The sequence below is a fragment of the Suricata suricatta genome, chromosome 10, assembly GCF_006229205.1.
Source record: "Suricata suricatta isolate VVHF042 chromosome 10, meerkat_22Aug2017_6uvM2_HiC, whole genome shotgun sequence".
Taxonomy (NCBI): domain Eukaryota; kingdom Metazoa; phylum Chordata; class Mammalia; order Carnivora; family Herpestidae; genus Suricata; species Suricata suricatta.
In genome coordinates this window covers 92,823,037-92,840,361 of record NC_043709.1, presented here as the reverse complement: position 1 = coordinate 92,840,361, position 17,325 = coordinate 92,823,037, and the positions used below count along the sequence as shown (strand labels likewise).

Here is a 17,325-nt window from a genome sequence, read left to right as displayed (position 1 = left end):
TGAAATTCTTAATTTCATCTTTGAATTTGTGTTTTGAACATGAAGTCAAACGAGACAGTGGAGCAGGCACTGGGGGCTTGGACCCTGGGCTCAGGCATGATCCTGCCTCCCATTGCTTCGCTGCTTCCCTCCGGCACCTTCTCTGTCGCCCACTCCCACCACCACTTGGCACCCCGATCATTTGGCTTCCCTATTTCTGCCCCTTCCCAATGACTGCTGCCACATGGCACCGGGGGTCACCTCTCCCCATGGGTTGAGGTGTGCAGCCCCAGCAGAGCAGGAATGTATCAGGGACAGTGGCGGATGTGCACTGCTACAGGACTCTACTATGGAGATGCCATCTGGGTGATTCTCAGTGTGGAGGCGGGTGGACTTTTAGGAGTAACGCAGCAGCTGTCATCTTTTGAAACAGAGTTCTACACACAGCCGCATCGCAAGGTAGAAGGAAACTTCAACCCGTTTGCCTCTCCCCCAAAGAACCGCCAATCAGAGGAAAACAACTTAAAAGACCCTGGAGGTTCCGGGTTCGACTCGATCAGCAAAAACACATGGGCTCCTGCTCCTGACCAAACCGAGCAAGATGAGAATAGACTCTCACAGAACTCTGTAAATCTGTCCCCCAGCAGTCCCGCAAACAACTTATCAGTAGTGACTTACAGTAAGGGGCTCCACGGGCCTTACCCCTTTGGCCCGTCTTAAACGGGTGTCAGCAAGAAGAAAAATTAACAAAAGACAGAAGGCCTGACTTTGGGTGGGGGGAAGGCAAGGGGTTCCTCAGGATTGCAGACCACATCGCATGGGCCCCTGGCTTGACCCCCACCCCCATCCTGGAAGAAGAGGAAGAAGCAGAACAGACTAGTTTTGAGTAAACTCAGTGCACATGTGTGAGTGCTGAACTGTGGGAATGGTGTTGAGGCTACTAAGAAGAAATCCATGCAGCCACCTTGGGTTTTGTTTAATAGGCGTCAGTCTAACAAGTCATTAGGTCACTTGGGAAGGAAAAAAATTTTTAATGGGGGAAAAAAAGCCATCTTTTTAAACAAAAATTATTTTGCCTACAGACAGGTTGTAGTTTTGAGCACATGTTAATTTTTTGCCCTCTTGACCCACTTTTGTTTTTAGATAAGGGACAACATGCCCTTTATAGATTAACTGCTTGCTCTGGAATCGATTCAGGTTCATAGCTGGTGTGGCATATGTGGGGACTCTTTGGGTTGGTGCTATAGGAGGACATCTCCTGGGCCATATGACTCCACAAGCTTCTGATCCCATTTGTTTGCCCTCTTGGAAAAGGGCAATTGACTTATCCATGGCCAGGTGGGGTGCCACATTTTCATTTTGCACTGGGCCCTGCAAATTATGTAGCTAGCTTTGGGCATCTCATTAAACGTTCTGATATATGGTTAATTTGGTTTGTATTATATCAGGATGTTAACATTGCACAGTTCAATTGTATATTAATAGGATGTGCAGTTAGTTGTGAGGCACTGCGATGTTTTATCTGAGTCAGCAAATGGTCAAGACTCAACTGAGTCTCATTTATGAATGAGCAGGGTATTTTTTGGAAAGGAAATTACCTGACATTTTTTTCTGGTTTGTAACTACTATAACATTTTAATTGAACTGGTGTACATTGCTTTCATATTGGGTTGTTTTATCATCATTAGAAGAAAACAGATGATGTGAAGAATATAGAGGTATGACAAGTTTAACGGCTGGATTCGGAAGTATAAACACAACAACATCGAGAAAAATGTTGACTAATACAAACTGATTTTATTTGAGGTGCATTATAGAAAAGGAAACCATAGATGCAAGACCTTAAATATGAAGATTACTTAAATGTGATTTAACTAAATATGCAAAGCTTAGCAAAAATGATAGACTTGACACATAATTTCTAATGAAATTTATGGTCTCCTGACTTACCCATGGTTCAACTTCCAATTTTTGGACTATGGTGGTGCCAAAGAGACATACATTCAGTAGACACTAAGCTTCTAATTTGAATTTGATCTTTTCTCAGGCTAACAATGTGCCAAATGGTCCTCTCTCTTGATGTTGGCCAGTGGTAGCCAACAGCTCTCGGTCAGCCGTGAGATCATGAGGACAAAAAACTCCATACACTTATGACCACCCTGTACCAATATCAGCATCCTGTTTCATTCATTCATTCATTTTCAGTATAGTATTCAATAAATTATATGAGAATACTCAACACTTCAGTATAAAATAGGCTTTGTGTTAGATGATTTTGCCCAACTTTATGCAGAAGGAAGGGTTCTGAGCACATTAAAACATTATTTTAAATGTTTATTTATTTTTGAGAGGGGGAGAGACACAGAGTGTGAGCAGGGGAGGGACAGAGAAGGAGACGCAGAATCCGAAGACAGGCTCCAGGCTCTGAGCTAGCTGTCAGCACAGATCCCGATGCGGGGCTCAAACCCATGGACTGTGAGATCATGACCTGAGCCAAAGTTGGACACTTAACCGACAGAGCTACCCAGGTGCCCCTGAGTACATTTAAGACTTAGCACATTTTAGGCTAAGTTATAATGCTTGGTAGGTTTAGATGTATCAAATGATTTTTCAGCTTATTCTATGTTCAGCTTAAGGCGGGTTTATCAGGATATAACCCCACTGTACATGGAGGAGGATCTGTGTACCATAATATCTCATCAAATCTTTCCTATTGCGTAGCATAGAGAGGCTATGTTTTAACATAATTATAGTCTGGTATAAAGTTTGTGATTTAATTTGATAACATTACTGATATAAGTTGCTAACATTTTTAGTTATATCAGATATGAGTGACAAGACAATTTTTATGGAGGACTTTTTAGTTTGTTTACATTTAATTTGACTTACAACTAGACTAGATATAATCTCTGAGTTGGAACAATCTGCTCTTGATTCAATGTTATTTAATCTGGAAACATTAGAAAAAAGTATGTGTTTGGACTACAAATATGAGCAGAAATTATGTCAGAGTTATTAAAAACTGATAAACAATCATGGTTTATTCATCATGATCTTTGGCACCTGAGGAAATCTTTCTTGAACCTCATGAATTTATTGAAATCAAATGAGATGCCAGTGAGCCAAGCCTGTAGAAATATTTTGTTCAGATATTGGAGTTGACCACATCTACTTACTATGCATGGTAGCATTCCTGGTTGCCATAAGATAAAATATTAAGCAAAACATGATACAAACTCAGAAATGAGATTTAGATTTCTTGAACTGGGAAAACATCTCATTTGGCAAATATTTTTGGACTTGATACTTGGATAGTAAAAGTGTGTATATAGCTGATTCTGGGACATTCTTAATTACAGTTTTGGAAGAAAATTATACTTTAACCTGTCAAACACATTCAAGGGTACCAAAAGACGTGGAAGTTTTTTTGAAAAAAATTTTTAATGTTTATTTATTTTTGAGTGAGAGAGACACAGAGTGTGAGGAGAAAAAGGGAAGAGAGAGGGAGACAGAATACGAAGCAGGCTCCAGGCTTTGAGCTGTCAGCCCAGAACTGGACGTGGGGCTCGAACTCACCAAGGGTAAGATCATGACCTGAGCCAAAGTTGGACCCTTAACCAATTGAGCCACCCAGGTGTCCTGAGAGGTGGAAGTTTTAAAAGATGGGTGTCATTATGGGACATTCCTCTTGTCCAGAAATGGGGTTGAATTCCCCTCCCCTTGAATCTTGGCTGACTCTCTTGTGACCAATAAAATAAGGTAGAAGTGATGATGTGTGAATTCTGAGACTGGCTCAAAATGACACTTGTAGCTTCTGCTTTGGTCTCTGGAATACTTGATCTCTGGATGGTTTCTCCTGAGATACAGCTGCACAGCTAGCTATGATGCTCTGAGAATCCCAAGCTGCTGAGAGACCACAGGTAGGTTTGCTGGTCAACAGTGCCAGCTGAGTTCAGTCTTCCAGCCATCCACACCAGAGCGCCGGACATGGGAATGGAAAAGCCACTTGGGAATGGGTCCTCTTGTCCCAGGTGTTTCACTGAAACTTCACTGAACAGAATTTATGTACATGTCTATATGCAAGAATTGTTTGCATCGCTATGAGTTTTCTGAATGTAATGTTTATTTCTACAGAGTTCTAAAAAAGCCAAGTCAGTACTGGGTGAGGGAAGCCACTTTGAAGGCAAAGGTGACATTGACAATTATTACTGAGTGGATTTGCGAACCAAGTCTGAGTTAAAAAGTTGAGAGAAATCTACTAAAAGAGTTGGGTTGGTTTTTTTTTTTTTTTAATTGACTTGCTAATGCGCTACTCTCTTGTTCTTCATTTCCAGAGGTGAATACGTACCTAATTACCCACTGAGTGGTCAAATGACCAAAAAACTAGCATCTGGAATACTGCATGGTACTTAATAAGATAGCAAATGTTAGCTTAGCTAATGTTAGAAATAATCAATACCTCTGAAAAATTTGTGGACAATACCAATGCCTGCCCGCATGCGGAATGTAGCTTTAATAAACGGTTGGATTCTAACAGAAGACTCTGTATAAACTTTTGATGAAGATGTCCCAGTGACAGATCAGCTATTTGTGTAGTAGAAGTGCAAATAATATTTTTCAAGGTTGTAGTTGCTCTAGTCTCAAACACATGCCAATTTCGCATCTAACCTCTAAATCTTTGTTCCTGTCATCAAGCTTTGAAGTACACTGAAACTTCATTCAGTGCTCCAGATGAAAACTGACATGGTAAGTGGGGGTGTAGTCTGGTTCAGTTTAGCCGCAGGCACATGTCCCTATACGATCAGAGCGGCCAGAACTCTGCTGAAAGGATGATCATTTCAGTCCTCAAATTTTCCTTAAAAATGTAATAATCCTAGCTGCTGTATGTTCCCGACATTATTGCAACAAATAGAAGGGAACTTTAGAAAATCAGTTTGGATGAAATAAAATGAGAGATAGTGTTACACTTCATTTTTCTTTCGAAGTCCCAATCATTCCTTTGTAGAAGAAAATCTGAAGTTTGCAGAAAAGATATTGAATAAAAGATGCATTTGGTTTTCACTGAATCTGAGTCAGTAACTCTGAATCAATAATTGAATTAACCTTGGTGAACAGAAAAGAGAATAAATAATTGCATTTGTGTCTGATACTGAAGAATGATTAAGAGATATTATGTTTGTTATTTAGATTGAGATTTTAATAAATTTTCAGTGCTACATAGAGAGTGGTACTATATTACCAATCACAACAACACATTTGGGTGAATTTTTAGGGTTTTCAAGTTTGGGTGGATTTAAAAAGGCAAAGAACCAAGTTCAACAGTGTACCAGATATATACATGGCTTTGTCCTTAGGTATTTTACTGGAAGGAATTTACAAACAGGCAAGCACATCTGTTCACTAAATAAAAATCATGTATAACTTTTTGTTTCTGTATTTTTAATTTTGGATTTTTATATTCCATGTAAATATCAACAAAACAGTATGCAATGTTAACTCTGCCATCTTTTCATTTACCATTGGTAGTAATGGGAAATACTGGCTCATGAAACATTTGTTTCATCTGTGTGCATGGGCGCGCATGTGCTGTTACTGGGTTGGAATGTAAAATGTATTTCTGACTGTGGGTTGGGGTTTAAAAAGTTTGAAAAGTACTAGTTCCATCAAATGGGCACTGGCCCAGAATTTGACTTGAGTTTGGATATCAGATCAACTAGCTCTCTGATCTCGGACAAGTTTGTTGATTTCTCTGAACTTACATAAATGTTTCCTCTTCCCAGTGGGTATATTTACATAAAGAAAAAAGATCAACGATTTTTGTATAATTTGGTGTGGGCTGGGTTAAAGAGTTTTGAAAGCAAAATGATGATACAAAACCAGATGAAAGTTCAAGTAAGACTGTTGAATCTAGGGATACTATTAATTTTAAAGGAATTTCATAACTTAATTATCAACATGCAGAGCATTATGTTAAGTTCAAATGTTAGGTCTATAAAGTAAGGTAGCTCATTTATTTACTTCTAGAGCCTCTTTCTAGAACTCTATTATCAGCATTAATTCATTTATTTGCTCTTTATTAGAAAAGATTATTTTATTTTTGAGAGAGAGAGAGAGAGAGAGAATGTGAGGGGGGAGGGGCAGAGAGAGAGAAAGAGAGAGAGAGAGAAAGAGATAGAATCCCTAGCAGGCTCTGGGCTGTCAGTGCAGAGCTCCACGTGGGGTTCGATCCCAAGAACCGCAAAATCATGACCTGAGCTGAAACCAAGAGTCAGATGCTCAACAGACTGAGGCACCTAGGCACCCATTCATTCGTTCTTCTAATGACTGTGTGTGTTTTAAAAATTTTTTTATGTCATTATTATTTTATTTTGAGAGACAGAAACAGAGAATGAGTGGGGGAGGGGCAGAGAGCGAGGGAGACACAGAATCCGAAGCAGGCTCCAGGCTCTGAGCTGTCAGCACATGTGGGGCTCAAACTCAAGAACTGTGAGATTGTGACCTGAGCTGAAGTCAGACGCTTAACCGACTGAGCCACCCAGGCGCCCCTCTAATGACTGTTTTTGAGCATCTGTTCCTCCCAGTTGCCGTGTTTGTGCCTGAGCTCCCCAGCTAACCAGACCTAGGGCCCATTGCTGTATTCAAGTTGCTTGTCGACTGAGGCGGGTGGAGAGTGAGCAGATAATGGCAACATCAGGCATTCAGGAAATAATCTGTGGGCACACCGGGGCGGGGAATCGGAGAAGGCCTTTCAGAGGAAGAGCTACGTGAGCCAAGCTAAGCTATGTGAAACGAGGAGTCAGTGCTCCAGACGGAGGAAACAGCCGGCATGCACAGTGGCTGAGGCCAGGAATGACAAGTAGGTGCATGAGGGGTGGGGCACGAACGGGGGAGGAGAGGCCCTGGGCCTTGTATTTTAAAGAATATAGATCTTATTCTGAAGGTAATTTTATTTATTGCATTCAAGCTTTATATTGCCTTACACTTAATATAATTCATTTGTTCCCTTATCAACACATGGTTATGGAATATGTGTAACTATTTCTTGTGTCAAATGGCCTCAGTGAGCCTACAGTTTGGTGGGAGAACAGGCAGTAAAACAGCAAATTTACTGTGTATATATATTATACATAATATATATACACACATATTATATATATATAATATATTTACTGGAAAGTAAGTATATGTGGAAATATATATTTGTGGAATATACACATGTGGAATAAATATATGTGGAAAGTACTTTATTTAAAAAAATTTTTTTTAAATGTTTTTTATTTATTTTTAATACAGAGAGAGACAGAGCATGAAAGGGGCAGGGTCAGAGAGAGAGGGAGATACAGAATCGGAAGCAGGCTCCAGGCTCTGAGCTAGCTGTCAGCACAGAGCCTGACGCGGGGCTCGAACCCACGAACGTGAGATCTGACCTGAGCCAAAGCCGGAGGCTTAACCGACTGAGCCACCCAGGCGCCCCGGAAAGTACTTTAAAAGAGGATATATATACTATAAAAGTAAATATATGTGGAAAGTACTATCAAAGATGCTGTAATAGAGAAAAATGGAGTGGAGTGCCTCTGTTAGGGTGGGTTAGGAGAGTCTCTCAGAGAAGGTGATGGTGAAGCAGAGATGGGATGGGACGGGACGGGAAAGAGCCAGCCTCGCCCATGCAGAGCGGGAGGAAGAAGAATCCAGGCAGGGAGGTGAGATGAGCAGGAGCAGGAGCAGGAGGGTGCCAAAGAGCGTGCAGGGTTTGAGAAATTGCAAGAAGGCCACTGTGTCTGCAGCAAAGGATGAGCGTGGAACAGCAAGTGAGCGTCAGATGGTGCAGGTGCTTGGGACCCAGGGCACGGAGTCAGGAGCAACAGAAACCGCCAAAGGGTTAGCAGGTTAGTGATGCGACCCAGCTTGGGTATCAGAGATCAGTTTGGCTGCAGACTGACCTGCTGAGGAATTGGGGGCGTGAGAGTGGATCGGAGAGGATCAGGATAGGAAGCAGGAGGCCATCTCCAGACCAGGCGAGATGTGATGCTGGCTGTTAGTTTCCTGGTGGGGGTCGTAGGTGGGAGCCAGTGGGATTCAAGGGGTGCTTTGGAAGAGGAATCTCTGACTTGCCGGTGGTTGAGAGACAGAGAATGAAGAAAAACTGGGCCCTTGAGCCTCCCAACCTGTTTCACCAGCCCCCTTCCACATGTCAGTTTATAGCAAGTCCATCTTTCTAGTTCCACAATTCAAAAACCTTGGCATCATCTTGACTTTTTCTTTCACACCCCATACGCAATTCAATGGGAAATCCTATTGGTTCTTCCTTGAAAGTATGTATAGACTCTGATCACTTCTCACCACTTCAGTGTCACCTGTTGGCCCACGTCACCATCACCCCTTGTCTGCGTGGCTGAAGGAAGACGCCTAGCTGGCCATCTGCTTTTCCTCTTGTCCCCACCCCAAGCCCGACCCTGGTACATAATCAGTACAGCGGCAGAGGGATTCTTTTAAAGGATGGCTTTGATTCTGTTTCCTCCTCTGCTTCAAATACTGAATGCGCTTCTCCCTGCGCATTTGGGATTTGGGAGGGAATCCCAAAGCTTTAAAGTGGCCTCCGAGGCCTGAAATGACCTGCCCTTCTCTGACCTCACCTTCTGTGCTCTGGCCTTTGAGGTTTCAGCCCCATTGACCTGTCAGCTGGGCCTCAGTCACACAGGCTTACCTTGTCTTAGGGCTGCGCGCTGGCTATTTCCTCTGCCTAGAATGGGCTCACCCCCTCCCGCCCCCACCGATATCCACATGGCTAGCTCGCTCACTGCCTCAAGTCTTTGTTCTATGGGGCCTTTCCACACTGGTAAAAATATCACACCATCCTCTAACACTGCCTATTTTCTTATCCAGCTTTACCTTCTAATTTTGCCATAGCGTTTATTACTTTCTAAAATATAAGGTAGTAAATGATTTATGTCTATTGTTTACTACCTATGTGCCCAACTCTACAAGGGCAAGGATCTTTGTTTTGTTCACTGATGAATCTTTACATTTTCTTAATGTTTGTTTATTTTTGAGAGGGAGAAAGAGCACACGTGAGCAGCGAGGGGCAGAGAGAGACACACACACACACATAGAATCTGAAGCAGGTTCCAGGCTCTGAGCTGTCAGCACAGAGCCCGATGCAGGAATCGAACTCACGAACCGCAAGATCATGACCTGAGCCGAAGTTGGATGCTTAACCGACTGAGCCACCCAGGTGCCCCTTCACTGATAAATCTGCCCACAACAGTGGGCCTATAGTGGGCATATAGCATGTAGGGGGGACTCCATAAATATTTGTGAAATGAATGAGCGATGAGAAGGAATCAGGAATGTGTTAAGCTAAGCCAGAGAGTAGAGCCTTACAGCACAAACTATAAACATAGGCTAAAGCACGGTTCATAGAGAAAATTGAGCAGAAGAGGTCAGCAAAATGTATGTGGTCCCCTAGACTGTCATGTTGGCCAAGCTTGGCTGGAGGCACTGTGGGAATTGTGCTCCAGGAGAGGGCTTCCACTCTTCCCCACCCACCCCTCCATCCTCTGCAAGAGAAGTTTGGGAAGAGACAATAAACAACTGGCCAACTGACCAAGTGGACTTTACAAGAAGAAGAATGGCCTCGTTGGCAAGAGACATATTCTGATCTCAGATGATAGCCACACAGGGGAGCAGGAGAGGGAAAAGGTGCTTGAGAACCACCCAGGAACTAAGAATTTGTCTCTTACCAGGAGGATTTCCAGGTTTTTGCCTCAAGCTAGTAGGGCGGATGGTGTGCTACTTAGAGAGACAAGGAAGACTGAGAGGGGAAAAGGTTTTGGTGGCTGGAAGAGTCTGAACCGAGAGTTCAGTTTTGGACACATCGAGCCTGGGGTACCTGTGAACTGTGTGTTTGAATGTGTCAAGTTGTTTGTTGGATAAATGCAATCTGGAGCGTATAGATCTATTTTTGCTTTTTTGTTGTTCTTTTCTTTATGTGCCAGGTTCCTGTTGGTACCAAGCTGGATGACAGACAGGCAGATGGGGCATCCTCCACCCTCACTTTCCAGCTGTTGCTCAGCAGCTGCGTGAATTGGGAAGCATTCTTTCATTTATTCATCCTGCACTCAGACACTGAGCCTTTCCTAAGAAGTGGCATTCTGCTGGAAGCTGAGAATACAAAAACAAAGAAGCCTAACTGTCAGCCCCCAAGAAATCACATCTAATTGGTGAGCTATGCTGACAAAGATGGAGACTGATGCACTCGAAGGTGTCACTTGAAGAATAAATGAATACATCCCCCTCCCTTCCTACCGGACAGAGACCCCAGGAGAGAGTGGGCCTTATCAATTACCTCTTAGCCCCCACAAGTGGTTACTTCAAAGGTCTTGTGTTTTTGCACCACAGAGAGGGGGGCTGTTCAGTGTATGTCTTAGCAGTGGGCCCATTTCTTAGTTCCACATGCCTGCAGGCCACCTTTTGAAAGGAGATGGGATGCACACAAGAGGGAAGTCTGGGCTGGAACCGAATACTCAGGAGTCGCCAGCACATGGATGGTCACAGAACCCAAGTGCATGATCTGTGACATCATGGGTGGGCCCAGCTTGGGAGGGTGTACAGAGCAACATGATGCGGCAGGAAGAGGGGAGTATTACCCCGCTCTATGCCCCAGAGAACCACAGCAACTTAAGGGCAGGCGGGCAGAGAGGAACCATGGAGGCCGTAGGGAGTAGTCTGGGGTGGGTGCACCTCTAGAATGACAGATCACAGGTGTCAAAGGAGGAATGCAGGAGAAAAAGCAGTGTCTCTATCAAATGGTACAGAGGAGCCGTTTACCCTGATAAAGACCAAAATGCACCTGCTGGACTTTGTGAATGAGGATCACTTTCAGAGAAGGTAAATGTCAATCAATAGAGTGAACGAGAGGCAAGGAAATGAACATTGTGTGTAATTTGTTTTTATTTATATTTATTTATTTACTTACTTATTTTCATAGAGAGACAGAGAGTGTGAACAGAGGAAGGACAGAGAGAGAAAGACACACAGAATCCAGAGCAGGCTCCAGTCTCCGAGCCATCAGCCCAATGCGGGGCTCAAAGTTACTAATTGCAAGATTGTGACGGGAGCTGAAGTCGGGCGCTCAATCGACTGAGCCACCCAGGCCCCCTGTGTGTAAAGTAATTTGTAAGGCAATTTGTGGAGGAAATGAGATGGTACCTGGAAAACAAGACAGCACCCAGGGAAGGTTCTCTGTTTTAACTGGAGGGTGTGAGATGATCATATGTTGAGAAGAGAGAGCCAGGGGAGAGGGAAAGATAGAAATCATAAGGGTAGAGTAAGATAGTCCAGAATTCTTATGGAAGTGAGACCTGGCCCTGGCAGAGGTGACAGGATTGGCCTGGATGGATGGCAGGACACCTCATCCTCTATGAGAAGGAAGGACTCAAGGATGGTATTGTCCAACGACCACCAAGTCCTTCTTCTAAGAATTACATAGACTCCCATAAACTCTGCTCCTCCATGGGGTCTCTGTGGACACCACCAAGTGCTGAAGGTTCCTCTTGGTTTCTAGAAAGGTTGAGGCCTCTCTGTTGATGAAACATGTCCTGCTCACCCTGCAAACATCCTGTGTGCATGCCCCCATTTGATGGCCCATAAGAAAGGACTCTAAAATCAGAGTGGAGACAACATGACTACAGACACCCATGATATTTTCAGAAGTATGTTGTAGACACTGTGTAAGGAGGGGCAAGAGTCCTATGTTTGCACTGGTGGTATAAGAACTTCTTTCCGCTGAATTTTAATCTATAGAGGGAGAGCGAGACGGGACAGACAAGGCTGCTTGGTTTGACAGGTGGCAAATAGGTTGCTGCTGGGTATCTGTGTTGTTTCTAGAGTTTTAAGTTCCTGGAGCTTGTTCACCTAAATTTCAGGCTGTGCCATGTACCCTAAGGGATTATATCACTGCCACTTTGGCTCAGCCTCAGAATAAATTATACAGGGAGGAGGGAGCATCCACCCAGTATATTCCCTCTTGGCCTCCTTTCCTTCATGCCAGACGTTGAACTCAATGTTTAGGAGTATTTGGTCCTGGAGTCAGACTTCCCGAGCTCTGTCATGCACCATCTGTGCAGCCTGGTGCGTATTAATGAACCTTCCTGAGCTTCCCTACTTCATCTGCAAATGGGGTAGCAATGGTGGTGCCTGTGACTACCTCATAGGGTTGTTATATAGAATAAATAATGTAATTCATGTAATGGGTTTGCCTAGTGCCTGGGACATGACCAATGCTCCCTAAATGTTCATTACCAATAGCTCTCATTTAAAAATCGAGAACAATCTACATTAGTAAGACAGAACACCCACTGTGCACATATCCTTATACTCTGGGGGCAACGTGGGGATGAGGGGTGTAATTGGGGGAATCAAAGAATTTGAAGTCTCTTCAGCTGGGATTTGAGGGACAGGCAGAGATGGATAGGGAAGCCTGGGGAGGTTCTAGGTGTGGGAGCAGTGTGAGCAAAGGCACGGGATGGGGAAAGTGAGGGGTACCTTTGGGGAACCAGCATGTATTCTCATGCTATTGGAGGATAAGGAGACCAGGAGAGAAGAGGCAAGACATGAAAAGAAACTGGATTTGAGCCAGTTCATAACATGACTTGTTGATGAGGGTCTAATGAATTCATTGCCAAGGAAAACTACATTCACGTTGTACCTGAAGTTTGGTGATGAGACTGCTCTCCATAGGCCATATTGATTCCTGCCACACTTTCAGTCCACTTTGGCATTTCCACCTGACACATATGGATTCTCTGTTCTGCATTTGTGCAGAGCGCTTGGGTCTCTCCCCAGATTTCTATAGAATGGCGATTGCTATAGGAACAAAATATCCTTAAAGATACTCTATAGTCAAGAATATAAATTCAATCAAAGGCAAGATCCACGGCATTCCACCAAATAAATACCCATCCATGTGGCATGCTATGAAGCTGTAATTACTGTGCTCAAGATCAAAGTAATTTTACTCAAGAGTGGAGAAGCCAAATGTAAATGAAGGAGGTCTTCCTTAAACAAGTGATGACCAGTTCCCTGAGCTCCACCAAATGTTCCACTGTATTCAAAGCCACAGTCACCTGACGGCCATTAAGCACCGTGGAAGCAGGAACATGGGGTATTGTGCTGTGTTACCTACAGGACAAAGCTTACTGAGTGATACTCACAAAACGTACACAGGCATTAATGCCACAGGAAGATGGCTTCTGGCTGAAGGCAGAACATCCTTGTCAATGCAGTTCCAGGCTGTGATCGTGGGAACAAACTGAGCATAGTTTAGGTCTTTGTTAATATCTGTACTCTGTACTGTTTCCTGGCTTCCAACTTCATTACGTGATAATCTAAAATATTAACCATATGCTCTACTCCAGACCCTAGGGAGAGAAGGAGTGAGACGGGGCCAGAGGGCCTTTCCATAGAGTTCTATTTTGGGAAAAATACAGACAAGAAAGTACATGGGAGTCAGGAGAAGAGATTACTTCACTAGTCACAGATTGGCAATTAGAAACCCTGGTCTCTGTGGTTCTGTTTTTCATTATTAAATCCAGATGGAAGCTAAACATTGTATTTCCTTTGCTCCTGTCCCGCTTTTTTCTCAATTCACTATATCACCATCCAGTCACCTCATGTCCTTGCTGCGGGGTAGGGGACTGAAAATCAATCCCTTCTGCACTTTTGATGATGCGCCACTGTGTTGGGCTTTCAAAGGGGGAGAGGGGAGAGATGGGGGAACAGGCAGGGGAAGGCAGCAAAGTGCGCCATTTGCACAAGCTCAGAAGTGAGATTGTAGAGGGGGGGCGCCTGGGTGGCTAGGTTGGTTAAGTGTCCGACTTCAGTTCAGTTCATGAGCTCACGATTTGGGAGTTCGAGCCCCGCATCGGGCTCTGTGTCCAGAGCCTGGAACAAATTCTGTGTCCCTGTCTCTCTCTGCCCCTCCCCCTGTTTCCCAAAAGTAAAATAAACATTAAAAAAAAAAAGTGAGAGTGTAGAATTAAAACCTTTAAGATCCTTTGCCATCTGGCCTCAACCCATCTCTCCAGCTGTCTCTCATTTCTCACTGTCCCAAATTCTTGACTCCAGGTGAACAGCCCTACTTACTGTGCCCTTGCAGAAACTCTGGAGATGAGCAACTCCGAAGCCACTCTGAATGTCATGTTCCCTTGTTGCTCCCCGCTACAGAGGCTGGAAAGTCCAACACATACACCTTCCCATCTCTGTTGCATGGATGGGGGCCCTGTATCAGTGCTGACCTATTAGATGTGAGCGGAAATCGCTAGGGGAACTTCTGCTTTTGTTTCCTTATAAAATTAGACAATACTCCTAATACAGCCTTTCCTCCTGTCCCTTTTTTCCTACCTTGAACATGGATGAAAGTGCGATGGCAGGAGCTGCACCAGCCGTCTTGCAGCCATGAGGGAAATAGCAAGGCAAGTGGAAGAGATGTAAGCATTGAGTTAATGAACTTACCACTAGATTTCTTGCTATGTGAGAAAATAAAACCGTATTAGCTTAAATTACTGTTGGTTCAGTTATCTGTTACTTACAGCTTAATTCATCCCTAAACGATGACCCAGAACTAGGTGAGGGGATATAATGGAGGACAAACTAGGTATGGGCCTCTTACTCATTATCAAGAAAGAGAATGGGGTGCCTGGGTGGCTCAGTTAGTTAAGTATCCGACTTCAGATCAGGTCGTGATCTCTGATCTCGTGGTTTGTGAGTTTGAGCCCCGTGTTGGGCTCTCTGCTGACAGCTCAGAGCCTGGAGCTTGCTTCAGATTCTATGTCTCTCTCTCTCTGTCCCTCCCCCATTTGCACTCTCTCTCTCTCTCAAAAATAAATAAATATAAAAAAAATTTAAAAAAAGAAAGAGAAAAAAAGAACAAGTCCCCAAATCACAAATAGTGGTTTGTATTAAGTAGGAAAACATCAATATGATGTTATGATAGAAACTTGTGGAAGACCCTAGTTTAGACAGAGGCGCCATTGTAGACGTTTTTGAGGATGACAGGATTAAGTTAGGATCTATAAGATGAAAAGAAGGGCCAGCCATTTGAAAAAGAAGTAAAAAGAATTTCAGGCAGACACAACAGCTAGGGCAAAGGCCCTGGGGGAATAAAGACCTTACTGAGATCAAGGAAGTTAAAGTTCACTGAGGCTGAAGGATAGAAAGAACAGATTAGAAAGAAAGGAAGGGGAAGGACTGGTCAGGGGCCAAATCACACAAGACCCCGAGGGCATGAAATGGAACATACACTTCAGTCTAAGTGCAAAGTGAGAGTTTTAAAGCAAAGTCCCTCCCAAAGTTGTATAGAAATGGACCAGTCAGGAGGCTGCTGCGGGGAGGCCAGGGAAGAAAGATGGTGATGGGCCCTAGGATGGTCCCAGTGGAGGCAGACTTGCCTCACTGGCTCTTCCTGATGTAGTAATGCTCGCTGGTCACCTCCTCCTTGCCAGTTTTCTCATTTTCCTCCATCACTCACCATGTCTTTGTCAGACTCATTTCCTCCCTCTTCTCTAAATATGGGGTTTCCCCTGGATTCTTACCTAGGTTCTCTCTGTTCACTCCGCAGCCTTTCCCTGGGAGAGTCTGTAATTCATCTAGTCCATCTGTAAACTGATGACCTCCATCACAGATATCTTTTTTAGCATCAGATCATACGTCCCGCTGGGACACAGCCTCCCTCAGGTGCCCGCGGGCCTCGCTACTGTCTTGTGGACACTGTTCCCCATCACGTGCCTCTCGCCTGTGCTCCCGGCCACAGAGAGTGGCAGCTACATCCAGCCCGCTCAGGACAACATCCTGGGCATTGCCCTTGACCCCTTCTCCCTCCCCTCGCTCACCTGTTCACCTCCGAGTCCTGCTGATTTTGTTTCTCTCGAAATGCCCACTTCTCCCCATCCCCACACCACCATCCCACCTGAGGCCTCCGCCATCTAGAGTTTTGTGACAGGTCTTCTTACCTCCAGTTGCATTCCCTTCCAATCTATTTTTCACCTGGGGGACAACATTTTCTCATTAAAACACGATGATGTTGTGTTCCTGCTCAAAGTCACTCACGTACGTTTCCTTTCGCTTAGGATAGTTGAAATACCCTGACATGACCTAAGGCCCCTGTGGCTGCACTTTGGTCTTGGCCTTGAGTTCAGTGTGTGAGCCTGTGGGCGCCCTGCTGTGTGTGAGGCTCACAACAGCTCCTCCCTCCCGGAGCGTGTGCGTGGGGTACGTGGGGCTGCCCGTAAGGCACCCGGCACGGTGTTTCCAGGTGGCCGAGGCTTAGTAGCCAGTGTGCTTTCTCACAGGTCTTCAGAGAGGGGCCCAGCCCGGCCCTTAGAAGAGATGGCTGTTCTGAATGGTCACCAAGAGAGGTGATGGTGTAGCTCTTACCCTCTTCCTTGGCAAATCCCATTTTATCCTGGTGACGATCTAGGCTCAGTTTTCTTTCCTCGCTGCTCACGTTGTAGCTTTCTGATGGGTGCCGAGGTGGGCTTCTCCTGGAAAACCCTTCTGGCAGTCCCCAGGAGGGCTGTTGACAGGACTGAGTCCCAGTGCCCGCTCCATGACTCGCCAGGCTCTTCTGTCCTCTTGCTTCACTCACACATTCTGTTTCTGCTCAGCCACCTTCCCGCCTGCCCCTTGCAGCCACTGGAGATGGGTGGCCAGGGGGCCCTTTCCTTCTCTGCACGCTGAACTGCACATTCTGCCTCAGCTCGTGAGACTGGACCTTTGCTCTTCCTTAGATGGTTTTTTATGTTTATTATTTATTTTTGAGAGAGAGAGGCAGAGCCTGAGCAGGGGAGGGGCAGAGAGAGAGGGAGACACAGAATCTGAAGCAGGCTCCAGGCTCTGAGTTGTTGGCACAGAGCCCGACGCAGGGCTCGAACCCACGAACCGTGAGATCATGACCTGAGCTGAAGTCGGATGCTTAACCAACTGAGCCACCCAGGAGCCCCTGGACCTGTGCTTTTTCTAACCTCATCTCATTGCCATGAATACGTCCTCCAATCAAATTTCCTGCCCTCAGGGATGTGTAACAGAATATGATGATTTTTCTCATTGGTTTATTTGTGTGACTCCTAGAACTCTTCGTGGACCACAGCTGCAAAAAGGATCCTCAACTCACGGTTGTAGAATCATCACAACACAGTCATGGTAAATGTCTCTAATGTGGAGACATTCAAGCATAACACACATGTCCTTCTACCCCGGGATCTTTGTCTTCATATTCTGGAACGAAATTTGGGATTCCTGTAACAGTAAACATCATGGCTAGTACTCATAACGAGGTTATTTATGAGACTC

The 17,325-nt window shown here is 44.7% G+C and overlaps 1 pseudogene; it reads left to right on the top strand.

Annotated features, from left to right (window-relative positions):
• Positions 1 to 262: 262 nt before the first annotated feature.
• LOC115305539 lies at positions 263 to 753 on the top strand (annotated as a pseudogene).
• Positions 754 to 17,325: the final 16,572 nt, after the last annotated feature.